Here is a 27,685-nt window from a genome sequence, read left to right as displayed (position 1 = left end):
TTTATCAATTAAAATTTTTATTAATGAAGTGGGGGAAAGGAAATACTGTGATGGACTTAATTAAAATGCATTTTCCAAGAAGCCTCTTGAACAAAATGAAGTTCTTCATTCGGCACTACACTTTCTTCTTGACTCACGTCATTATGGTTCTTTAATATGTAGGTAAAGGATTCCCTTCTGCTGTGTACCTGAGGTAAGTTGGATGTTAGTAAATTGAATCATTAATACACTCCCAAATAAATAACTGTAGGATTTGGGGTATAATTCTGGAAAGAATGCTATTTGGAAAATTCTTATCCTTGAGATTTTAAAAATTAAACCATGTGCTTTTGGTGCTTTAAAAATAATTTCCTTCCTCCTTCTTCCTCCTTCACTGCCTCTTTCCCTTCCTCCTTCTCTTCCTTTTCTTCTTCCTTCCTTCCTTTTTGTTTCTTTAGGTTGACAGCCAAAAATGATATTATATGAATAGATAGATCCCTTAAAAAGATTGATCATGTAAGAATGTATAGTTTTCTACTCAAACTAAGTTGCACTATTTAGTATAGCTTGAATACCTATCAGTTTAAATTCTAATTGGGTAGAGAGCTATACATTCTTATATGTTCAATTCATGCTTTTTTCTTTCAATTTATTCATAGGAGAATTATGAATTTGACGTGTGTATGTATGTGTGCTTGGTGTGCATTTTGTTTGTTTGCCTCCTTTTGGCTAGAAACATAATTTCTTTTTTAAATTCTTAGTTTGAATGCTTTTAGATAGAACTAAAGGCATTCCCATTTCACCACTCATTTTATGGCTCCCATTTATGGTTCCCCATTTTACTACTTGGCCATTATTTTCTAATCTCACAAACTTGACCTTTCAACTTGGTTTTTTACCTGGACCTTAATCTCCTTAGGCTGTTATTATGTCCCTTGACTCTTTCAGCTATAGCTCTACAGTTTCTCCATGGGCAACACTATTTATACCAAAAACATGTTCAACCAACTATGAACTTACAGCAATCCTAGTGCTGAATCTTCATCTTAGACCTCTCTGGTTCTAGGCTCATATTTCCAGCTTCTGACTAGAGGTTTTAAGCTAAATGACCCCAAAGTATTTCAAATAAATATATCTCAAGTTAAACTTATCATCTCACCCACAAAATAATTTGTCTTTTTTTCCTCTTAACAGCACCACCATCAAACAGCTGCCCTGGCTAGGGAGCTGAGAAGCATTCTCAAATGGGAAAAAAAAGATCTGTCAATATTATTGATATGATCTAACTATATGTGTCCTCCTTTTCTCCCTCTCCCAGTATTAAAATTTAGGTAGCCAACACTTTTAGCATGAGAGTTTGGATATGATAGCACAACATTCATTTCTGTAATAGTTTAGATCCAATCTACTTTCTTGAATCCCATTTCTCCACCACTCACCTCCACAAAGACTGCTCCATGCTCATTAATTTACTTACCATTCCATAAATATGCCTTGTTTGGTTTATCATCTTAATCTGCAGATTGATTTGCTTAAATAATCTCTATTTTTTTTTTAATGTTTTATTTATTTCTAGGAGAGAGAGAGAGAGACAGCACGAGCAGGGGAGGGTCAGAGAGAGAGGGAGTCACAGACTGAAACGGGCTTCAGGCTCTGAGCTGGCAGTCAGCACAGAGCCCGATGCGGGGCTCGAACCCACGAACCGCGAGATCATGACCTAAGCGAAAGTCTGACGCTTAACCGACTAAGCCACCCAGGCGCCCCATTCTCTATTTTGAATTAATCTGATAAAACTATTTGGAATAGAGATGGGATTATCAGCAAAAAATTGTCCCTTTGAATTTTCTACTTTCTCTTGATACTCCATTTCTACTGCAAAAGGCATTTCCTTTTGAAAATACATGCAATGTCATTCCATAGAAATTAGGGTGTTGAAAGCCTGATGTCTGGATCACTGATTGCCTTTTAATACATTTTCTATAAAGTTTCCCTCTCCATTGTTAGTTTTGAGATTCTAAGACATATGTCATTTGATGAAGTTTTCCCATATTCTGGTGTTCTATAATTTCCATAATCATACATTCCACACATCACACTTTTGATCGGAGTAAAACCCAATAGTCTTGGGTAGAGCTCTCAAAGCTGAGATTTACCCATATCATTCTTACCTCATCTCACAACTTAGATCAAAGGTTTCCTTGTTTTTTTTCCCATTTTTTCCCCCCCGCAGTATTTGGCAGTTTGTATTTCCATTCTCCTATCAGAGCAATGATTGACTTGATCTCAGTGATTTGTACTTTAGTCTGAATGTTTCAATGCCTATCCTTAGCAGATGCTTAAAGTGGAGGAAAATATTATCTGGGTATCAATGGCTTCATCCAAGCACATATGAAGGCTTAGAACCAGGAATATTTGAAAACAGGATCTGTAAGTATCTCACTCCCTCTTTTCTCTCAAATCTTTTTTTCCTACTTCTGTTCCAAGACCACTGTTATAGGTATTCTGATCCTTAATTATCATTTCTTAAATCTCCCTATGTATCTGGTCTAGAATACATGGACAAATCACTCTTTCCCCCATGTAAACACTGCATTCCTTATGAGTTATTCTTATGAGTGATCCTTAAACCTGGGTCTATGATAAGGGAACTGGGGAGGAAAGGGCAGATGTATCTTTTACCAAAGTTCTCTGATTCAGTGATGTTGAGGTCAGTTGGAGATAAAGTTTGTCTTTAGACATGAAGTAGTAGATGTGGAGGAAATAGGAAAAGGGCTTTTACCATCTTTTCCAACTTCTCAGTTACTTTAAAATCATGGTTTCTGAAATTGCTAAAGATCCTACACTTTGATATTCAACATGTTTTCTCAAACTTTTGAAAATTAAAGATATAGGACTTCAGCATTCCCAAATCTCTGGATGGGCGTATGACCTCCACAAGATTCTTTTTGTTTGTTTCTAGTGAAATATCTATTGACTTAAACAGCCTCAAGCTAGAAAATCATGTATCTTCCATCCTGTTCTCTCATAAGGTGTGACCATAAAAATATTATGTAATACAAAACACCTTTGTCTAGAGCAAATTATTTACCCTCAATTGTACAGAAACTTATGTAGTGCACAATAGTACAGAGTGTTTTCAGCTACCTTTAACACAGTTTGGAGATGACACTAAAATCTTATTAATGCTTTAGTTCAGTTCAGCATGGAATCCAGTATCTTCTAATTCACCATGGATAAAGGAGATACTTACTACATCTTTATTATCTGCGTTGTTTAGCTTTGTATATCCAATGGACCACTGTACACGCCATAAATAACTCCAACAAGGTGAATAGGAATAGATATTCTGAAAGGATTTTACCACTTCTCTGTTTCCAAAAATAAAATGTACATTCCTTACAGATATTTATATGTTAACACTTTTAAAATAATAAAGGCATTGTACAATTAATTTCAGGAAGATAAAAAAAATGAGAGAACTACTCAATATATCCCCAGCCCCCCAAACTGTGGTTATTTATATTTTCTTGATCATAATGATAACTGATAATTATTGAGGATGAGTATAAGCTGACAGTTTTCTGCCAAATGGATAATGAGAATCATCGATTGTGCTTTCCTGTGTGTGGTTAGGGGTAAGGTCAGCAAATTTTCACTGAAGCCAATGGACCTCTAAAGAAGATGGACTTGGAACACTCTTGAAGTTCAGTGTTACAGAACTTATTTAATGCAGAGATGTTTGGAATTAGGCCTGTTTTAGGAAAAGGTCCTAAGAAGAAACTTACAGTGAAGAAAAATAAAAAGGTTTGGGTTTATGACAAGGCTCAATAGAAGGGCTTTTGTGTCCTGTGAATAGGTGGTTTCCTCTTGGGATTGTGCTTCTGACTTGAAACCCCACTAGACCCATCTCCTTGTAGGACAGCTTGGATAGTTGAAGGACAGATAGTTGCAGGCCTAAACGCCCAAAGCATTTTTGTGACAAGGCCACCATGGGCTACTGAGACCAGTTTTCAATACTGACACCATTTAATAGCAACTGAAGCCATGGCAGTGAAATTATGGACATGCTGGTACATTACTGAGATGTCCCAGGATTCTCAACTAGAAGTTTGGAAGCCATATTGAATCTTTGGCTCTCAATGTTCTTGAATCACTTGAGCGGGTCAGCAGGGAATGGGCTTCAGGAAGAAGATCTTGGATTTTTTGCTTATACATGCATCGCAGGTTCAAGAGAAGAGATGGAAAAATGAAATAATCAAGATTATAATTGCATTGCAACCTAGTAAAATGAGACATTCTTGTTGTGCAAATATAATCTTAAGCAATATCTGGAGGTTTATATTTATTTAAGATTTTACTTTAAGGTATCCTTCAGAGTATGTGTCATAAAATATTAACATTCCCTTCAGTGAGAAGATGGTTCTCTGAGGTGGCATTTAACTGATTTCTGTTAGGGCTCAATTTTATGCAGTGAAATAACTTGGAATTTAGACCATTTTTATTAGAATGAATGTTCTGCAAGTAAAGAGCTCTGAGCATGAGTAAGCAGCTTAACATTTCTTTTCTTCTTCTTTTTTTTAATGTTTATTTTTGAGAGAGAGGGAGTGTGAGTAGGGTAGAGGCAGAGAGAGAGAGGGAGACAGAGAATCCCAAGCAGGCTCTGTGTTGATGCAGGGCTCAAACCTACAAACCATGAAATCACGACCTGAGCCGAAATCAAGAGTTGGTCGCTTAATCAATTGGGTGCCTCAGGCGCCCCAACGTTTCTTAGCTTATTTCTGTAATTGAGTCAGAGACATAAATCATTCCCCCAAGGAAGTTTACAATCCCACTTAGTGTAAAATCACTTTCAAAACTATGTAGAAATAAGAAAAATTCAGCAAAACGCAAACCAACATATATGTGTTGGAACTAGCTAATTAACCAAGAGTTTGGGATTTTGAAGTAAGGAGAGCTTGTATTAGGCTAAGAATTTAAAAACAGGCAACATCTGACGGACTCAATTCAGAAAAGCTGATTTCTAAGTCTTGGTCAAAAGCCCAGCTCTCTTGACCTCTGTCAAGCCCTGGGCAAATAGGATGGAACAGAAAGACAGGAATCCATAGAGGTTTTAGAACTTAAGGTTTAACTCCCACCCAACTTGCCTAGCACTAATTTCTACCTCCTTGCTATCATAGCTCCTTTTCTCCACATGAACAAACATATATGGTTAAATGCACAAATGTCCACAGTTCCATGTGGATAGAAACACAGCTATATGAAGATACTGAAACACAAACATGGACACACTTAAACAGACTCACATAGACCTGCTGACAGGCAGACTGACAGACACGAAGGCAGTTCAGAAAAGTCCATACAGTCATGTGTATACAGAACTGATTACACATACACTGCAAATCACATACATTTATAGTGTTCTGCTTTATTCTGTCTGAAGATTACATCCCTGGTAAGCATAAATCCCTGGGTATCACAAGTATATAAGGATGTTATTTCCTTCTTTGAAGATCAATCTTGCTATAATAAACTTGATCATTTAAGGCCTGGGAAAACTGACCTTGGAGATAATAGGTACCGAGGAAGAACTGAGCTTCCTATTATAAAAATATCTTGGCTACTAGGTAGGCATATTATATACTAGAATTGGTATATAATACCAGATTTGAATATAATACTAATTCAATAGCAGAATTGAATGTAATGCTAAACCACTCAAAACTCATCTACTAATATTTAGAATGCATTCCCATTTGCTTACTTGATATTTGGGGTTTAGAAATAGGTTTAGGCGCCTGGGTGGCTCAGTCGGTTAAGCGTCCGACTTTGGCTCAGGTCATGATCTCACAATTTGTGGGTTCTAGCCCTGCATTGGGCTCTGTGTTGACAGCTAGCTCAGAGCCTGGAGCCTGCTTCAGATTCTGTGTCTCCCTCTCTCTCTGACCCTCCCCTTGTTCACGCTGTCTCTCTCTCTCTCTCTCAAAAAATAAATAAAACATTTAAAAAATAAAAAAAAAGAAATAGGTTTAAAAATAGGTTTAGAAATCCAACCTGTAGTTTGAACTGGGTTTGTAGTAGAAGTACACACCAGAGTAAATAAATGATAAAGGTCACTGTCATATCTTGCATTATACTTTACTACTTGGATTGCTCACCAAAGAATTTAAATGTAATTCTAAATCTGTGATGAAAATTTCATAGAAATCTGGTAATTACCTCTGGCCAAATAGGAGGTTTTGTAGTCATACTATATATTATAAACTCAAGTGATAGTATAATCAGGCCAATCACTGCAGTGCAGGCACTTACGATGTTCACTACCATAGTATAGGACATCTGGAATAGATAAAGAGAGTCACTTGGTCATTGGAAGTTTCTATATACACCACTGCCAGGTATATTCAAGTAGAAGATTTATACAAATTCTGATCTTTCCAGAGTAGTAAAGACCATGAAAAGGACTGTCAGAACTGCAGATTTGTCAGGATCCCAATAACTGAACAATTTTGGAGAAAATGAAACTTTTGATGTAGCATGCCTATATTTATTCCTTCTCTGACAATGAATTGTTGAATGTCAATTCTGTACCATGCAAACTATCCTTTGTGTTATTAGATAAAGAGGCAGAAAAGAAGTCTCTGGTCTTCAGGTAGACTGAGGAAGACAAACAAGGGCCTATTAAATATGAATAGAATGGGAAAAAATGTTAACAGTATAGGTAAGTTCATGGAGCCACACAGGGTCAGATTACCAGAGAGCTAATATTCCAGGAGTTTGCCGTGGTTCATTTAACAGTGCTAGAAGGGGAGTCATTGGGAATTTTGCTGGAGAGACAGGTACCATCTAGATAGATAATTAGGATTTTATCTTGAAGATAGTGGGGAATTACATGCCAAGGTTTTCAGGCCACGTCATGTCAGGCTACGCACTCAGGGCAATGCAAATATGTAATGTTGCTGCATAATCACACTTTGTCCACAGATGAGCTCAGAGGAGTGATTAAACCCTATGATACTGTTTTGGGGGACATCCTTCTCTCATACTTACTTCCTTGTTCTCATTTGCACCAGTAGAATTCTTATTTTAAGTTTGCTTATTTATCTATAAATGTTTATTTTTGAGAAAGACACACATATGCACATGCGTGCACGCGCGCACACACCCACCCACCCACACACACACACACACACACGAGTGTGAGTTGGGGAGGGGCAGAGAGAAGGAGATGAGATGCGGAGTCTGAAGCAGGCTCCAGGCTCTGAGTTGTCCGCACAGAGCCTGACACAGGGCTGGAGCTCACAAACCTTGGTATCATGACCTAAGCCGAAGTCTGACGCTTAATCGACGAAGCCATCCAGGTGCCCCTAAGTTTATTTATTTTTGAGAGAGAGAGACAGAGAGACTGTGCAAGCGGGGGAAGGGGGGGCATGGGGAGATAGATAGAGAGAGAGAGAGAGAGACAGGCAGACAGAATCTGAAGCAGTCTCCAGGGCCTGAGTGTCAGTGCAGAGCCTGACACGGGGCTCAAACCTAGGAATGGTGAGATCATGACCTGAGCCAAAGTTGGATGCTTAACTGACTGAGCTATCCAGGCACACAGAATTCTATCTTATATGAATTAGATAATAAGTAAGAAAGCCTACACTGGATTCTGAAACCTATTTCACTAGATAAATCATATGTTTATCTATATGCTATTTACTGTTGTACGGTGATCTTAATTTATTCTTTTGGAACAAATTTCCCTTAAAGAGGGATAATCACATTAAAATAATATGATCCTTAACTCTTAAAATCAAGTACTATTTGTTTTATACTTTCTTTCTTTTTGATTATTTCCATATAGATTTTGAAATCAACCTATCAATAAAGAGAAAAAATCCTTTTAGGATTTTGATTGGGATTGTACTGCATCTATAAAATCAGTTGAAAGAAAACTGACATCTTAAAAATGTTTGTTTTTCCATCCATGAACATACCTATTTACTTAGATACTGTTCAGTTTCTCTCTATGATGTTTTGTAGTGGTCTATGTAAATAAAGGTCTTGGAAATATTTCATTGACACTTATGGATAATTTCTGTTTTTTTAAAGTTTATTTATTGAGAGAGAGAGAGAGAGAGAGAGAGAGAATGTAAGTGGGGAATGGACAGAGAGAGGGGATCCCAAGCAGGCTCCATGCTGTCAGTGCAGAGCTTGATGTGGGACTCAAACCCACGAACCATGAAATCGTGCACCAAAATCAAGTGTCGGACGTTTAACCGATTGAACTGCTCAGTGCCCCTAGGGAAAATAATTTCTAAATGTTGTATTTTTGAGTGCAATTGTAAAGGCATTTTTTACAAATTTCATCTCCAATACACAGAAATACAATGGGCTTCTTAATATGAATTTGTATTCCCCAATGTTGATAAATTCTTATAAACTGAATACTTTTTGTAGACTTCTTAGGATATACAGGGATGTCTATGAATATGATCACCATGATAAGGTTAGTTAACATCCATCATCATACATAGTTACAAAAATTTTCATTTTAGTGATGAGAACTTTTAAGATTTATCTTCTTAGCAGCTTTCTAATATGCAATGCAGTATTATTAACTATATCAGTTGCCATGTTGCATATTACATCTTTATGACTTATTTATTTTGTATTGGAAGCAGGCACATTTTCACTCCCTTCACTCATTTTGTCCACCCCACCCTCCACTTCTGGAAACCACCAGTCTGTTCCCTAGTTGTATAAAGGTTTTTTTTTTTAAAGATTTTTAGAAATTTTACACTTTTTGTAGAATATACATATACATATATATATATAATCTACTATATATATAGACTTAGATTTAGATTTTTCTAGACTGAGATTGTACAGTCTTTGTCTTTCTCTGTATGACTTAGTTCACTTAGCATATGCCCTCAAAGTTCATCTGTGTTGTTGGAAATGGCAAAAATTCATACTTTTTAAAATGAGTGAGTCATATTCCATTTTGTATGTGTGTGTGTTTTCATATCTTGACTATTATAAATAATGTTGCAATGAACATAGGGATGCCTATATCTTTTCAAGTTAGTTTTTTTGTTTTCTTCAGATAAATTCCTGGAAATCAAATTGCTGGATCACATGGTCATTCCAGTTTTAACTTTTTCAGTATCCTTCGTATTGTTTTCCATAGTGACTGCACCAGTTCATTCCCACCAACAGTGCATGACGGTTCTCTTCTCCACATCCTCACCAAAGCTTGCTATTTCGTATCTTTTTTATTTTAGTCATTCTAACAGGTGTGATATTATGGTTTTGATAGGCCCTTCTCTGGTGTTTAGTGATGTTTAGCATCTTTTCATGTACCTGTTGGCCTTCTGTTTGTTTTCTTTGAAAATGACAGGTGCTGGCGTGGATGTAGAGAAAGGAGAACGCTTTTGCTCTGTTGGTGGGAATGCAAACTGGTGCAGTCACTCTGAAAAACAGTATGGAGTTTCCACAAAAAAGTTAAAAATAGAATTATCCTATGATCCAGCAATTGCACTACTAGGTATTTACCGAAAGGAGACAAAATACTAATTTAAAAGGATATATGTACCCTGATGTTTATACCAGCATTATCTGTAATAGTTACCTTATGGAAATAGACCAAGTGTCCAAAGAAGATGTGGTATATATATATGCAATGGAATATTACTCAGCCATAAAGAGGAATGGAATATTACCATTTGCAATGATGTGGATGGAGCCAGAGAGTATTATGCTAAGTGAAATAAGTAATGAGAAAAGGACAAATAGCATATGATTTCACTCATATGAAAGAAAGATGATTTCACTCATCTTAAGAAAGAAGACAAATGAGCAAAGGGAAAAAAACAAAAGGGAGGCAAACCACGAAACAGACTCCTTACTGTAGAGAACAAACTGATGGGGACGTGGGTAGGGGGATGGGTAAAATAGATGATGGGGATTAAGGAGTACACTTGCTATGATGAGCACTGGGTGTTGTATGGAGGCGTTGGATCACCATATTGTACACTGGAAATTAGTATTACATTGCATGTTAACTAACTGAAATTTAAATAAAAACATTTTTTAAATGCCTATTTCAATTTTCTGCCCAACTTGAAGCTTGTTTGGCTTTTTTGCTATTGCCTTATATATTTTGGTAATTAACCCCTTATCTGAGATATGATTTGTAACTATTTTCTCCCATTTGGTAGATTGGCTTTTCACTTTGTTGATGGTTTCCTTTGCTGTGTAGAAGTTCCTAATGTGATGTAGTCCCATTTGCTTATTTTCACTTTTGCTGCCTTTGTGTTCGGTGTCAGGCCCAAGAAAAATCATTGCCAAGACCAATATCAAGGAGCTGATAGCCCGTGTTTTCTTCTAGGAATTTTATGTTTTCAGTTCTTACATTCAAGTCTTTCATCCATTTGAATTAATTTTTTGTAGGGTGTGAGATAGTGGTCTAGTTTCATTCCTTTGCATTGTGTCTGTCCAGTTTTTTTTTTTTTAATTTTTAAAGTTTATGTATGTATGTATGTATATTTATGTGTGTGTGTGTGTGAGAGAGAGAGACAGAGAGAGACAGAGAGACAGAGAGACAGAGAAAGACAGAAAGGGAGAGAGAGAGAGAGAGCACACAGGAGCGGCAGAGAGGGAAAGAGAGAATCCCAGGCAGGCTCTGCACTAATCAGCACTGAGCCCGATGTAGGGTTCAAACTCACAAACCATGAGATCATGCCCTGCGCTGAAAGCAAGAGTCAATGCTCAACTGATTGAGCCACCCAGGTGCCCAAGCTGTCTAGTTTTCTTCACACCATTTATTGAAGAGACTGTCCTTTCCCATTTTATATTCTTGGCTCCTTTGTCATACATAAATTAGGTGATCATATATACATGGATTTATTTCTGGGCTTTCTATTCTGTTCTGTTCCATTGATTTATATATCTGTTTTTATGCCATTACCATACTGTTTTGATTACTATAGCTTTGTAATATAGTTTGAAATTAGAGCCCATGAGCCTCCAGCTTTGTTTTTCTTTCTCAAGATTGCTTTTGGCTATTCAGGGGTAAATTTTTTGCTTTTAGTAGTCAGTAAAGATATTAGGAAATAAAAAACACACTATTTTACCTTTACCTGTATGTGGTAGGCTAAATAATGGTTCCATAATAGATGTCCTAATCCCCAGAAAGCGTGAATATGTAATTATGCAGCAAAAGGGACTTTGAAGATGTGATTAAGTCGAAGGTCTTGAGATGAGATTATCCTCAAATATCTGGTTTGGTCAAATGTAATCACAAGGCTCCTTGTAAGAGAGAGGAGAGAGGATAATGGAGAAAAGACAATGTGTTTATGAGAACAGAGGATAAGAGATTAGAAAGGTGTGGCTCCAGCCAAAGAATGTGGCAGCCTCTAGAAGCTAAAAAAGGCAGGGAACACCATCTTCCCAACAGCCTCCAGAAGGAAAACATTCGTCAACATTCTGATTTTGAGAACTTTTGATCTCTAAAACTCTAAGATAATAAGTTTATGTTGTTTTAAGCCAATAAGGTTGTGGTACTTTGTTACAGAAGCAAAGGTGCATCTATATCATCTCTGGTGCTTTTTATTTCGACTTGTGCGTTCACGTTTCCATCTGTCACCTCTTCCCTTCAGCCTGAAGAACTTTAATTTCCTTTGGCATTGTAGATCTGATCAGAGATTTTTCTCAGCTTTTGCTTATATGAGAACGAATTGATTTCAGCATTGATATTAAAGGGATATTTTCAGTGGATATGGGATTCTAGAACACAGTTTCTTCCCAGTGCTTTAAAGATGCCATTAGATCGTTTTCTTGTGTCTCTTTTATTTTTTTAAATATATTTTTTAATGTTTTTTTTTTTTTTTAATTTATTTCTAGGAGAGAGAGAGACAGCGTGAGCAGGAGAGGGTCAGAGAGAAAGGGAGTCATGGACTCTGAAACAGGCTCCAGGCTCTGAGCTGGCAGTCAGCACAGAGCCCGACGCGGGGCTCAAACCCACGAACCGTGAGATCATGACCTAAGCGAAAGTCGGACGCTTAACCAACTAAGCCAGCCAGGCGCCCCACTTGTGTCTCTTTTAGAATACAGGTCTTACACATATTTTGATATATTTGTTTCTAGGAGTCTTAACCATTTTAATATTAATGTAAATGGTATTTTAATATTTGTTTATCCACTGGTTTCTGCAAGCATATATAGAAAGTTATCTGATTTGGTTTTTATATATTGAAGATAAAAAATTCACTTATCTCTTCAAGTTTGTCATCTAAAAATACTTTTTCTTCTTTCTAATTTGAATATCATATACTTTATTCTTCTTTGCCATATAGCAGTGGATAGGACACCTTAAATAAAATACTGAAGATACAGATGATAGCTTATATGCTTCTCTTGTTAAAAGATAACAAAGGATTAGGGGAAGTTTTAAAATTTTCAATTTTCACTATTAAGCGTGATGTTATTTCTCCCTCTCTCTTTTGATAGATACCTTTTATTGATTGTATTTTTTTTTTCAGTCATTGAGTTGATCATTTGGTTTTTATGCTTTTAGTGTGGTAGAGCACACTGATTTATCTTCAAATGTTAATCTAACTTTGCATTTCCAGGATCAGTCATGATGTATTATCCTTTCTATTTGTATTTTTCACTATATTATCCTTTTTATTTGTATTTTTCTATATTTTGTATTTTATTTGCTAATATATATTTTTAGGATTTTTACATCTATGGTCATGAGGGATTTTAGTCTGTAATTTTCTTTTCTTATAAGATCCTGGTAGAATTTTAGAATCAATGATATACTGTCCTCATAATGTGTTGGGAAGCATTTTTCTTCTTTTTCTATTCTCTGGTAGAAAGTTGCATAGCTTCTCCATATATGATTGTAGATTTCTCCTTCTTTCTTATTTTGTCAATTTTTATTTGCTTATTTTGAAGCTACTTTAATAGGTAAATAGATATTTAGGATTATTATACCTTATGTTGAACTAAACCTTTTATTATTATGCAGTGTCCTTTTCAAATAAAAATCTCTGATAACTTTTGCTTTAAAGTCTACTTTGTATAATATCAGTACAGCCTTCATGTGGTTGGTTTTTTACCACAAATATCTTTTTCCCAACTTCTACTGAAACCTGTCTATATTTAAAGTATGTTTTTAAAGGAACTAACAGTGGTGTAAGATGAGGATCCAATTTTATCCCTCTGCATATTGTTTATTTGGTCTTCCCGATACCATTTGTTGAAAAGACTATCCTTTCCCCATTGGGTATTCTTGACTCCCTTACTGAATACTGGTTGACTCTAAATGCAGGGATTTAATTCCAGGCTCTGGATTCTGTTGCATTGTTCTGTATCTATTTTATGCCAGTGCCATACAGTTTTGACTACTATAGTTTTGTAGCATAGTTTGATATCAGGAGGTGTGATGCCTCCAGCTTTGTTCTTTCTCAAGTGACTCAGAGACAATGCCAGCTCCTTATTGACTCTCCTTCTTCTGGCAAATAAAACTGTTATATCTATAGTTGCTACAAGCATTCTGACTTACCAAGAACACTGAATGCATCCTCTCTGTTAATACTGCAAAGACTCCCGAGAAGATAAACTGGAAACAAAAATCACATTTATTAATACCTAGTTATTATCTTTATATATAAACTTAAAGAGTAAAAGAATCCTGGATGCTGTAACATGAAGAATACCATCTTAATTCTTTGATGGGACCATTGAGAAAATCATTCAGCAAATAATTCAAAGTTTCTGTATTAAAGAGATAGGAAGGGCATGAAGTCTCTGTTCAGTAATGCAACACATGTATTGGAAATGGAACTATGTGAACTTCGAGTTGACTTCATGGGGCAAAAGCAGTGTCAAATTTTACTTAGATTTTGTCAGTCCTAATCTAGTGATCCCATAAGGTGAATTACAAAAAAATATATCCCATTAATGAATTTACTACTAGACAATGTTATATCTTGGTGATTTCACGTGGAAGTACTTTTAATATCATGTTAAAAATATTTTAGTAATGGAAAATATAATTCAGAAAATATTAAAGTTTCATTTTACATATTTAAATATAAGAATCATATAATGTCTTCTATGAATAGCTTATTCTGAAACCTTCTATCACTTCCTAAAATTTGTTAGAAAGAGGACATGGTGTATCAGAAATTTATTTATTTCATTGGTGCAACTTTATGCATGCATGGAAACTTCCCACAGCATTAAAACAATAACTATTCCATTAGTGGTAAAGGGAAGGAATGTTCTTTCCCCAGAAAAATGGGGTCACTAACCTGTTAATACTAAGTAGTATTTTGGGGTCAGAAGGATCTGAATTTGAATTTTTTGCACTTTGCTTTCTATGTGATTCAATAGGAAGTACCTACCCTATCTTTAGTTTTGCTTTTTTCATTGGTAAAATGAGGATTCATATTTCCTGTCTTTCTGTGTTACTGGTTGTTGTGATAGTTACACAGAGAGCAATTAGCTGAATTATTTATAGCCAACTTGTTCCTATTAGCTTCCACCTAAGGCTCAGAACTACATTTTCCAGAATTCCTTTCCTTTGATGGTGTCTGATTACAAGTGGCTGAAAGAAAATCTGGAGCAATATTTGGAAGAGAGAAGGGAAGGAGAAAGTATCACTCTCAGAAGATCATGGTGATCAGACATGGCAACTGTGGCTTTATTTTTTTTCCTCCTATTCCTCTGTTATGTTTCCATTTTTTCTTCCACAGACAGTTTCTAGACTTCTCCATAACCTTCCCTTGGCAACCCTACTCTGGTGGCCAGGAACCCATGGCTTCTTAAATTTGATTACAATTTCAACCTGTCCACTCTTGCTGGTGTCTCAGGCAGAAGCAGTTAGAGATTCTCCTTACAATTCTCCATCTCTCCTTTCCACATCTTCTCATCTCCAGGAACTCCCACATTTTTGAAGGCTCCAATGCTTATACTAGTTTCTGTATTTCCATAAATCTTGTGGTGGCCCTGTCTTCTTCACAAAAACCCTGAAGTAAATTAAGCGCTTTACCAAATGCTTTACCAAGTACTAATAAGCACTTTACCAAGAAGAATGTTCCCTCTTAGCATCTTGGACTTCCTTCACTTGAGGCTCTCATTCTAGAAAAGCTTCCCAGAAAACCAAAACTTAAAACAGAGTCATCAAAAAGCAGATGTAAGCCACGCCAGGGCTTGAAATGTTCTTGCGGGATTAGGCTTATCTTCTTGTGTTCCTGCCTTTTATTGCAAGAAGAATATGCCTTTAGTAGCCAGTAGCCCAAGGAGGATGAGATACATATGGAACAGATCTGTATCTGACCTGTAGCTTGAGCCAAACCAGATCTAGGTCCCAGCCTAGATCACCTGAATCTCTGCTAGTTTACAGATGCATGAGGAAGAAATAAATACAGCTGACTTTTGAACAACATGGCATTGAACTGTGCAGGTCCATTTATACATGGATCCTTTTCGATAAGTATAGTGTAGAACTGTAAGCATATTTTCTCTTTCTTATGATTTTCTTAAACATTTTCTTTTCTCTAGCTTACTTTATTGAAAAAATACAATCTGTAATACATAGAATACACAAAGTATGTGTTGTTTTTGTTATTGGTAAGTCTTCTGGTCAACTATTAGTAGTTAAGCTTTTGGGGAGTCAAAAATTATATACAGATTTTCTTTGAGTGTCATTGGCACATGATGTTACATTAGTTTCATATGTACAACATAGTGATTTGATAAATTCATACATTATGCTATGTTTCCCACAAGTGTAGCTACCATCTGTCACCATATATCCCTATTACAATATCATGGACTGCTGACTAGATTCCTTATGCTATGACTTTTATTCCTATGACTTATTCATTCCTTAAATGGAAGCTTGTATCTCCCACTCTCATTGACACAATTTGCTGAACCTCTTGGTTCCTTTCCCTCTGGCAATTATTAGTTTGTTCTCTTTGTTTATAGGTCTGAGTTTGCCTTTTGTTTATTTATTCATTTTCTTTTCTTTCAGATTTCACTTACGAGTGAAATCGTATGGTCCTTATCTTTCTTAGTCTGACTGATTTCACTTAGCATTATACCCTCTATGCCCATCCATGTTGTCTCATATGGCATGATCTCATTCCTTTTTATGGTTTCATAATATTTCATTGTGTGCGTGTATGTGTATGTGTGTGTGTGTGTGTGTGTGTGTACCAACTCTTTCTCAACCATTCGTCTATTAGTGGATATTTAGGTTGCTTCCATATCTTGGCTATTGTAAATAATGGTTCAGTAAATACAGGGGAGCATATATCTTTTTGAATCAGTGTATTCATTTTCTTTGGGTAAATACTCAATAGTGGAATTATTGGATCACATGGTATTTCTAATTTTATAATTTTTTAATTTTAGAGAGAGCAATGCGGGGAGAGAAGCAGAGGGGGAGAGAGAGAGAATACCAAGCCCCTGGGATCATGACCTAAGCTGAAATCAAGAGTCAGACACTCAAATGACTGGGGCTACCCAGGTGCCCCACTATTTTAATCTTTTGAATCTATTTTTCATGGTGGCTGTACCAACTTACACTTTCACCAACAGTGCACAAGTTTCCTTTTTCTTCACATCCTTGTCAACACTTATTTCTTGTCTTTTTGATTTTAGCCATTTTAATAGGTGTAAGGTGATATCTCATTTTGATTTTGATTTGCATTTCCCTTATGATTAGTAATGTTGAACATCTTTTCACATGTTTATTGGCCATCTGTATGTCTTCTCTGGGAAAATGTCTATTCAGGTCCTCTGCTCATTTTGTAATCAAATTGTTTATTTTTTGGTGTTGAGTTGTGTAAGTTCTTTACATATTTTGGATATTAACCTCTACTGGAGATATCATTTGCAAATGTCTTCTACCATTCAGTAGGTTGTCTTTTAGTTTTGTTGATGGTTTCCTTTGCTGTGAAGAAGTTTCTTATTTTGATGCAGTCTCAACAGTTTATCTTTCCTTTTCTGTCCCTTCCTTAGGAGTTATGTCTAGAAAAATGTCGCTACAGCTAATCTCAGAGAAATTACTGCCTGTGTTCTCTTCTAGCATTTTTATGGTTTCAGTTCTCACATTAAGCCTTTAAACCATTTTGAGTTTTTGTGTATGGTGTTAAAAGTGGTCCAGTTTCATTTTTTTGCATTTAGCTGCTCAGTTTTTCTAGCACCATTTGTTGAAGAGACCGTCTTTCCCCCACTGTATATTTTTGCTTCCTTTGTCAAAAATTAATTGACTATATAAGCATGGGCTTATTCTGGGCTCTCTATTCTGTTCCATTGATCTATGTGTCTATTTTTGTGCCAGTACCCATACTGTTTTGTAGTATATCTTGAAATCTGAGGTTGTAATACATCCAGCTTTGTTTTCTGTCTCAAGATTGCTTTGGCTATTCGGGGCTTATTTGGTTACTTTGTGGTTTCTACAAATTTTAGTATTATTTGTTTCTAGTTTTGTAAAAAATGCTGTTGGTATTTTGATAGGGATTGAATAGATTCTGTACATTGCATTGAATCTATAGACATTTTAACAATATTAATTTTTCCAATTAATGAGCACAGTATATCTTTCCACTCATTTGTGTTGTCTTCAATTTCTTCCATCAATATTTTTTCTTTAAAATTTTTAATGTTTATTTATTTATTTATGTATTATTTATTTATTGAGAGAGACAAAGACAGAGAGAGAGAGAAAGAGAGAGGAAATCTAGGAGTGGGGGAGGGGCAGAGAGAAAGGGAGACACAGAATCTGAAGCAGGCTCCAGACTCTGAGCTCCAAGCTGTCAGCCTATGGGCCTATGCAGGGCCTGAACCCACAAGCCATGAGATCATGACTTGAGCTGAAGTTAGATGCTTAACCAGCTGAGCCACCCAGGCACCCCTCTTTCATCAATGTTTTATAGTTTTCAGAGTATGGGTCTTTCACCTCTTTGGTTAAGTTTGTTAAATCAGGTTTGTTGTTGTTGTTGTTGTTGTTTTGGTGTAATTTAAATGGTGTTGTTTTCTTAATTTCTCATTCTGCTGGTTTGTTATTAGTATATAGAAATGCTCATGATTTCTGAGTATTAATATTGTATCCTGCAAGTATACTGAATTGAGTTATTACTCCTGGTAGTTTTTTGGTGGAGTCTTCAAAATTTTCTGTGTATAGGATCATGTCATCTACAAATAGTGGCAGTTAACTACTTATTTACCAAAATAGATGCCTTTTATTTCTTTTTCTGTGGCCAGGACTTTTGGTACTATTGATTAATATATACAGATTTTCTACTGCACAGGGGTGAGTGTCTCTAACCTCGACATTATTCAAGGGTCCAGTGTACTTCTGGTTGTACACTACGGGGTTTCATCATGGTTTCTTATATAACAATAGTTGACTAATAGTAACTTTTTCAGTGAGGATGACTTCAACCACCCAATTTAAAATAATAACCTGTATCTTTTCACTACTTTCCCAGAAACTTCATCCCCCCCCACTCTACTTTTTCTTTTTTACTTTCATAGCCCTTGTAACATACTACCCCTGCTAGAATAAATCTCCCTAAAGTCTGGGGTCTGTTTTGTTTTTTGATATATTTCAGGCACCAAGAACAGGACCTGACATATAGTAGGTACTCTATAAGTACTGGTTGAATGAAATTTCTTCTCCTTCTCTCCTTCTCCTTCTTCTTATTTTTGTTATTATTATTATTATTATTAATATTTTCACTCGGATTTTGTGGGGACAATGTTACATCACCCACCATACTCTCAGACATAGTAAATTTTTCTTTAGAGATTTCTTTTCAATTCCACCAAATTGTTCTCAGATCAACAGAACAAAAAGACTTCATTTTTCTTTCCCCACATAGGTTCTATATGTCCCACTATTTCTTTAGCTGTTGTGTTCACTCATCTTACTTGCCCCACTTGCAAAATAAATGGCCTATGGGTAGTGGAATAGTCACCAACCATTTTCTATTTTCCCAAAATGCCCCTTATGCATCTTACTATTGTTTCTGTTATCTAAGGAGCATGTAAAAAGTGTCCTGTTAACAAAGACATATTCTTATTATGAAGGAATATTACTGGTAAGAATCTAGGTTTTTTTTCATATTGATATATTCCTTTTCAACTAGACATAAGAATACATTCATTGAGAACAGATTGTGAAATTTTTTGTGTTCTATCTCTGACACACTGCTTGGTTCAGAAGTAGTCACTAAATGTGATGAATAAATTAATGAATAACAATGAGGGAGTATTCACTTACACACACAGATGACCAATATGCATATCCTGTTATTACTACGAGAGGAAGATACATTTTTCCAAATATAATAGCTTGTGTAGTAAACAAATATGTCCAGAGCAGTCCCACGCAGTGAACAATCAGACCAGTCATTATTTGTATGGCCTGGGAGGAAAGAATGCCATTAATTACTTACTACTATTCTAGTCCAACCTTTGAAAGGAACAAACATCAAGAAAAAGTCAAGATGGAGAAGAAAGGTGATGACCTAACAGAATTTTAGGATTCTCAATATTTAATTCAAACCAGGAGGCTTTCAGAGTTTTCAGATACAATGACTATTTACATTGCCCAACAAAATTGTACTAGAAGCTTGTTTACTTGGTTAGCTATGAGATCATATGGCATGATTTCTGGAGCCCTGAAAGAATTGATCTCCCTCAATATTCATCAGCGCCTATGTGGCCAACAGCCGATACCTCATTTACAGCTCTTCCATTCTACAGGCTACCAGACTTGATATTTCTGACCTTCCTTGTTCTCCTCACATCCTCCCAAAATTGAGATTTGGGTTGATTCCTTTTGTTTTACCTACCCCCATGCCCATCTGTAACGTTTGTAGTAGAGTCCCCTGTCCTTTATAAACAAGAGTCAAAGAAAGAGATAGTGAATCCTTGAGATTTCTGGTTTCTTATAACTCTTCCTAGGAACCATTGTCAGTTGTGGAGACTGAGGAGAATTTCTGCCCCCTGAAGCCAGACCAGCTATGACAGTTTCTGAGCCAAAGGAGGAGGAAATTTTTAACCTTGCTATGTAGAGCCATAACTCACCGTAGGGACTTTCAATTGGTTTTCAGATAGCTGTTTCTCAGGCATGCCTCCTTCTGCCACAGCTGAACCAACCACCCCTTCTTGCACCCCCCCCCCACCACTAAGCCTTGGGGTTCAGATCCTAGTTCCTCTTGCTTTGCTCATATTTCTACAATGCCTGGGGACACTGATATCCTTTTTCTCACAGATCCTCTTACACAGGATAACAAACTTGAAATTTGCCACAGGCTTCTATTCTGATATATGATTATGAGGAGAGGCAAAAAGTAGCTAGTTGCTGGGTATATCTCTCTCATTTGGAGAGTACTCTGCCATCCATGAACATGATACTATGCATTAAGTGGCACTTCTGATCGGTTGTGGCAGGAGAAGGAAGCGAGGGGACTTTGGGGTAGACAGGGCTTTTCCCACATGGCAATGGTGTAGCGTTTCATAGAATGCAATAAATTTGTCTGAAGTCTGAGTTCAGTGAAGTATGCAGGATCTTGAAAAACTTTTTATTTTTGTGCATTGAGTTTGATTCATTTTTAAAATAGATTTTGGATACTAACACTTTATCTGATATGTTATTTGCAAATATCTTCTCCCATTCCATTGGTTGCTTTTAGTTTTGTTGATTGTTTCTTTCACTGTACAGAAGCTTTTTATCTTGATGAGGTTCTAATAGTTCATTTTTGTTTTTGTTTCCCTTGCCTCTGGAGACATGTCTAGTAAGAAGTTGTTGCTGCCGGGTAAAAGAGGTTGCTGCCTGTTTTCTCCTCTAGGATTTTGATGGTTTTCTGTCTTTCATCCATTTTGAATTCATTTTTTGTGTATGGTTAATAAAGTCATCCAGTTTCATTCTTCTGCATGTTGCTGTCCAGTTTTCTCAACACCATTTGCTGAAGATTCTGTCTTTTTTCCACTGTATATTCTTTTCTGCTTCGTTGAAGATTAGTTAGCCATACATTTGTGGCTTCATTTTGGGGTTCTCTATTCTGTTCCATTGATCTATGTGTCTTTTTTCATGCTAGTACCATGCTGTCTTGATGGTTACAGCTTTGTAATACAGCTTAACATCTGGAATTGTGATGCCTCCAGCTTCAGATTTCTTTTCAACATTACTTTGACTATTTGGAGTCTTTTCTGGTTCCATACAAACTTTAGAGTTGTTTGTTTTAGTTCTGTGAAAAATGCTAGTGTTATTTTGACAGGGATTTCATTATGGAGGTTCCTCCAAAAATTAAAAATAGAAGTACCCTATGACCTAGCAATTGCACTACTAGGTATTTATGCAAAAGGATACAAATATGCTGATTTGAAGGGGCACGTGCACCCCAGTTTTATAGCAGCACTATCAATAGTAGCCAAATTATGTAGAGTCCAAATGACCATCAACTGACAAATGAATAAAAAAGATGTGGTAGATATACACAATGGAAAATTACTCACTGATCAAAAAGAATGAAATTTTGCCATTGCAACAATGTGGTTGCAACTAGAATGTATTATGCTAAGTGAAATAAGTCAGTCAGAGAAAGACAAGAATCATATTATTTCACTCATGTGAAATTAAGAAACACAATGGGTAAACATAAAGGAAGGGAAGAAAAAATAAGGTAAAAATAGAGAGGGAGGCAGACCATAAGAGACTCTTAAGTACAAAGAACAAACTGAGGGTTGCTGCAGGGGATGTGAGTGGAGGGGTGGGCTAGATGGGTGGTGGGCATTAAGGAGGACACTTGTTGGGATGAGAACTGGGTATTATATTTAAGTGATGAATCACTAAATTCTACTCTTGAAACCAATACTACACTATATGTTAACTAACTTGAATTTAAATAATAATAAGAAAACACTTTTTTATTTTTAAATAATGATAAATTCACAGTAATTTGCAAAAATAGTACAGGTCCTGTGCACCCTGAACCTGAATTTTCCCAATGGTACATCTTATGTAACTTATAGTATAATATTAGAATGAGGAACTAGACCTTGGTATAATATGCGCCTCAGGCCAAAATATGTTTCTTACCCTGCCAAAATCACTATCAATAGGCTGGGGTGACACAACAAGAACTTAGTAGAAATTATAGGAGGGAAGCTTCATGACACTGGATTTGGCAATAATTTTTGAGAAAATAGGTAAATTGGATTATGTCAAAATGTAAAACATCGGTGCATCAAAGAACACAATCAACAGAGTGGTAAGGCAACCCACAAAATGGTAGACAAATTTGTGAATTATATGTCTGGGAAGGAGTAAATATCCAGAAAATATAAAGAACTCTACCACTCAACAACAACAAAAACATACAATCCAACTAAGAAATGGTCAGAGGACTTGACTTCTTCCTAAGGAAGATATGGAAATGGCCAATATGCACATGAAAAGAAGCTCAACAGCCTAACTAATCATTGGGGAATTGCTAATTAAAACCAGAATGCCATACCATTTTATACCTATTAGGATGGCTATCATCAAGAAAGAATACAAATGCTGAAGATGATGTGGAGAAATTGGACCCTTTGTGTGCTATTGGTGGGAAGTAAAATGTTACTGCTGTCTATAATGGAAAGAGTTTGGCCATTTCTTAAAGGTTAAACTTAGAACTATTATATGACCAGGATTTCCATTCCTACATGTATATATAAAAGAATTGAGAGCAGGGACTTGAAGAACTATTTTATACCTATGTTCATAGCTGCATTATTCACAATAGCCAAAAGGTGGAAGCAACCCATGTGTCTATTGACAGATGAATGGATAAACAAAGTGTAGTTATACACACAATGGAGTATTATTCAGCCTTGAAAACAAGGTGATTCTGACATAAATTACATCGTGGATGAACCTGGAACCCATTATGCTAAGAAATAATCTAATCACAAAAGAACAAGTCCTACATGATTCCAAGTATCTGAAGTATGAGAGCAGTCAAATTCACAGAGACAGTAGAACTGTTATTGCTAGGGGTTAGGGGCAGGGACAGGGAGTGTTTAATAGGTATAGAGGTTTAGTTTTGCAAGATGAAAAGAGTTCTGTGGAGAAACCACCAGTGGTGATGGTTGACCAACAGTGTGGATATATTTAATGCCCCTGAACTGTACACTTAAAGATGGGTTTGACAGTAAATTTTATGCTTATGTATTTTAGTACAGGTTAAATCTTCTATTTCAGCAAATCTTCTCTTGTATTACGTTGGCAAGGACATGGGGGTAATGGCCTTGTTACTTCTAGGAGTCTTCTTATATTTGTCCAAAGTTTTAGCTGTAATTAGTGATAGGAATAGGGAGAAGTGCGTCTACTCCATCTTGTCCTGGATGCTGGAAGCTGGTATGTTTTATTGAATGAAATGAGACCTGAACCCTTGGGTAATGGTGGTTCTCATTAGAAGGGCAGTAATGTAGCCAGCAACGGTTCTATTTATTCTCAGACACTTTAGCTATTCCTTCTCAACTCCCAGACCAGATAAATGGGCAAGGGGGTTAGAAATAAAAATCTTTAATATCATAATATTGGGAATGAGGAGAGGAAATTTTGGGTTCATTGTTTGCCTTTAATGTAAGGTCTTCATTCAATTCTGGCAGAGCAGGTAGATCTTATATAAGTGAAGGCAATAATAGACTTGAGATATTGAGAATGTTCCTGCACCAAGCTTTAATCCTGTAGGTTTGATTCCTAATCGGACTCTATCATCCAGCAAAATGGGTAGGTAATGCAAAAGGATATACCTGTTGCATTTTATGGGAGCTGATTCAGAAAACGGTGGCATGTCTGAGGGATGAAGTCAAGAACATAGTGCCACTGTGGTCATACTCCACAAAGCAGCTTCTCTTGAATATAATTTCTATAATCTGACCATCTCATTTGGGGCCATGTTATCATTAGCTTAGCATGAAATAATTTCTAGATGCCCAAAAGGGATTTTCTACGCATTTCCAGACTCAGAGTATATTTTTCTGGGAGTATGACTAGGCTGTAATGGTTTGCAGTTATTTAAATGTAGCACATTAATAATCTCTGCTTTATTCAACTTCAGCCTGATATACAGCTTATATGATCAGCTTGTATGTGGAAAATGCAGGCATTACATAACCATCAACTCTCCTTCATTTGGAAAGTTCATAAGAGAGGTGGTTAACATCTCCTCAGTTTTGCATTTAGAAACTGCAAGGCTACAGTCACTTATTTGTTCTAGAAGCAATTTGCTCTTACCCCCAACAATCTTGTTTCCTGTCTTATCCGCTGATGACGTCTTGGCATTTTTCACTAAGATACAATAGAGAAATGGGAAGATAAATGTGTTTCTTTTCTGCAGGAAAATATGAGGACAAGTTAATATTAATTATTTTCTTGGGTTAAAATTAAGAGGAAAATCTATGTCTAGAGTTGCTAATTTTTCAGTTTTGTAGTCCCCTGAGAGATGTTTTTCATCAAACCATCAAGGGTGCTATCTTGGAAAAAAATCCAATAATTATTTCTCAAATAGTTTTATTAATTTGCCAACCTGAAATTGGACTGTAGCAAATTGTTATGGGGTGGCTTCCCTGATCCATCAATCCCTCTAGAAATTACCCATATCCCCACATTCATGATGTCAGGGAAACTGGACTTTTGTTTGCTATGCTTTGTTCCCTTACTCCACGCTATTTCTCACCAAATTAAAATCTGGTCCATGGGTACTTGACTGGCAGAATCTATCCACATGCCTATACTGGTTGCAAGGGAAGCTGAAAAAGAAAATGTCATATATTCTAGTTTAGAAAGGTGAGCTTCACAAGTTAGAGATCTACAAAAATGCAAGGGAGGTGTTCAATACATAAGACAATTAAAAAGAAAAGACAGCTACCATTAAAATTGTGGACAACCTTTAAGATTTCTATATTAACTTCTATCACTCCTCTCTAGACTGCATATTTAACATCCATGAGGATTTTCCCTTGACCCTAGCTGATCGGGTCAAATGTGAGCTTAGTCTAACTTAAATTGGGTTCATAGTATATACTCTTTCCTGGGTTGTTTGGGCTGGTCTCTTGATGAGAAGATAGAAAACCTTGGGGAGAGTGGTTTGTCACGCATCAGCCTAATGGACAAAGTGGGAGAGAGAAGGTGAGTTTCCAGAGTGAGGTAAGTGGAAAGGACACCCAAAGAAATGAAGAGATGGAGAAGGAACAGAACTTCCTGAGTTTCTGATGGCTTTTAATTTTCCCCTTCCAGCTTCTTTTGGAAAACTGGTTGACTTCTTGCCCTTACATTATGTAAACATATCTATTCACATATTATGATAAATAGATCGTCATTGTGCTCAAACTAGTAAGAGATAGTTTCTGTTTCTTGCAGTAAAGGTTCTTCTATTTTATTTTTTTAAATGGCCTTGTCTTCTAACTTTCCTCACACGGTTTTGGGAATCTGCTTTCCAGGATCTCCAGTGTCTTATGGTTCTTCTTTTTTTCTTCAGCCTCTTATCCATAACCATACCTGAAGTCTAAGACCTGTCTTTATATTCCTCACTTATAAACTTTCCCTTCCATTTACACAAACCGGGAAATCTTATGGCTTTGAGTTGCCCCTGACACTGCCTGTCAGCGCTTGAAACTGAGAAAATGTAGAAAGGTATAATGGAAAGAGTCAAGCTGAAGTTCAAATTTTGTCCTTACCAGTTCCTACGTGGCCTTGCCCATGTCCCTTATTCTTTCAAAGGCTGTTTCCTCAGCAGCAAACAAAACGCAGCAAAAAAACAAAAACAAAAACCAACTCCGTAGGATTGTATTGAATTGGGGGAGAGGGGGAGGCAAATAAGAGAAATTGGCAGAGAACTGAAACTCAAACCAGAGCTAGCACTGGGAACACCTGTTCTCAGAGTGGTCCCCATGGACCATGGATCCCTGCGGGCACTTGATTACAGGGCCAGAGGGGCTTGATCTCACAGGTGGTGGCCTTAGTTCAGTGCCGTCCAGCTCCGGGAGTCCTTTGGGCAGCACTTGCCCAGTGGGCACCGCTTCTTCAGCGGCGCCCCTCATTTCCCCTCGCGGGGTCCTAACGCTGCGGTTGGAGCCAAGAGCGTGGCTTGTGGGCACAGCGCGAGGGGCCCCGAGGGGACCCCTGCACGGCGGGGCCTTCCCAGTTCTGCCGAGCGCAGGCTCCCAGGACACCGGCTGGGCCTGAGATGCGGAGCGGAGGGGAGAGAGTGGCACAGGCCAACCTTCTCCTGCCTGGGCTAGCGTGGCGCTCTGACCACGGATCCGGGCCGTTCCCGATCCCCTGACCGCCTCCGCTGAGACCTCCCCATCAAACCATTGTCCTCATCTCCACTTTTCTGCTGGGTTAGTGTCAGCGAAAGTCTTTCAACCTTTAATCTCGACACAGTGTAGTGGAAAGAGTACTGGTCGGCAAACCTGGGCTTTGGTCCTTAACTCTCCGTTCCATCAGATACATGAATGCTTGGGGACAAAATATTTATCTACCCTCTTCCTTAGATTGTTTTCCTGCACAATTAAATCATCTATGTTCTGTGTACCTCCCACATTCACTTACCCTGAAAACCGAAATCAACAAACTTAAAATTTGTTGTAATCAGCTCCCAACAACTAATAGATTGGAATCCTAATTTTAGGGCCATCTCCATGGGGCCAGGTACCATTAAGAACCTCTATCTATTTATCTATCTATCTATCATCTATCTATCTATCTATCTATCTATCTATCTATCTATCTATCATCTATCTATCTGTCTATCTATCTATCTATCTATCTATCTATCATGTATCTGCCATCTATCTGTCATCTATTTATATTTTTTCAGGAGAGAGAGAGTGCCCATGCCTAGCGCAGGACAAGGGAAGAGGAAGGGAGAGACTATCAAACAGGCTCTACACTCAGCCTGGAGCCGGATGCAGAGCTTGATCCCAGGACCCTGGGATCCTGACCTGAGCTGAAATCAAGAGACCAATGCCCAACTAACTGAGCCATCCAGCTGCCCCAGGAATATTTGTTTTTAGTCAAAATAGTATAAATGTGGCTTGGCAGTATTAGAAACTATGTTTAAGTGTTAATCGTAAGGGTTAGAAATACATAATTAACAGTTATTTTAAGTTATTATGGTTAAAACAATTGTAGTTTTGTTTGTTTATGCCACTTATTGATCTCTTTCCTTACTTTCCAACACTTGATTCACTCCTAGTTCTCTTTGGACTCCTGTGGACTCCCTTGCATGGCCTTATATTTTGGTCTTAAATGATATTCTTCCCTAGGGTCCCTTCTATTTTCATTATCTTCAGAAATTACAATTAGAAAGATTCTTAAACTAAACTTACCAATTTAGTTTACAAATTTTAAGGGCTTTTGTTTGACTAATTCTGTGATTTGGTTTCTTAATTCTGATTTTGAGGGCCTTTATAGAAGGCTTGGGATTTCTAAGATATCATCTGGCCACTATTTTGTAAAGATTGATACCTGGTTTCTTGTGGACGTTTGGATTGCTGGACCTGGGTTTCTTGATGGGACATGCCATTTTCATATATAGAATAGACCACAATCTTGCCTCAAGATCATGAAGATATTCACCTATATTAAAATCTAAAAGCTCATTGTATTATCTTTTTAGAAAATTGTGGTACAATA

At 36.9% G+C, this 27,685-nt stretch overlaps 1 long non-coding RNA gene across 1 annotated transcript; it reads right to left on the bottom strand.

Annotated features, from left to right (window-relative positions):
* On the bottom strand, nucleotides 1-26,100 carry LOC120246186. Its single transcript, XR_005531977.1, has 8 exons — nucleotides 25,723-26,100; nucleotides 24,723-24,795; nucleotides 24,281-24,377; nucleotides 19,274-19,417; nucleotides 13,538-13,594; nucleotides 6,196-6,315; nucleotides 3,230-3,347; nucleotides 1-188 (listed from the first exon to the last, which is right to left on the bottom strand). It is a non-coding gene; the product is annotated as an uncharacterized LOC120246186 (long non-coding RNA).
* Nucleotides 26,101-27,685: the final 1,585 nt, after the last annotated feature.

This window comes from Hyaena hyaena, unplaced genomic scaffold (assembly GCF_003009895.1).
Source record: "Hyaena hyaena isolate Hyena2069 unplaced genomic scaffold, ASM300989v1 scaffold_456, whole genome shotgun sequence".
Lineage (NCBI taxonomy): Eukaryota > Metazoa > Chordata > Mammalia > Carnivora > Hyaenidae > Hyaena > Hyaena hyaena.
This window is presented reverse-complemented; position numbering and strand designations above follow the sequence as displayed.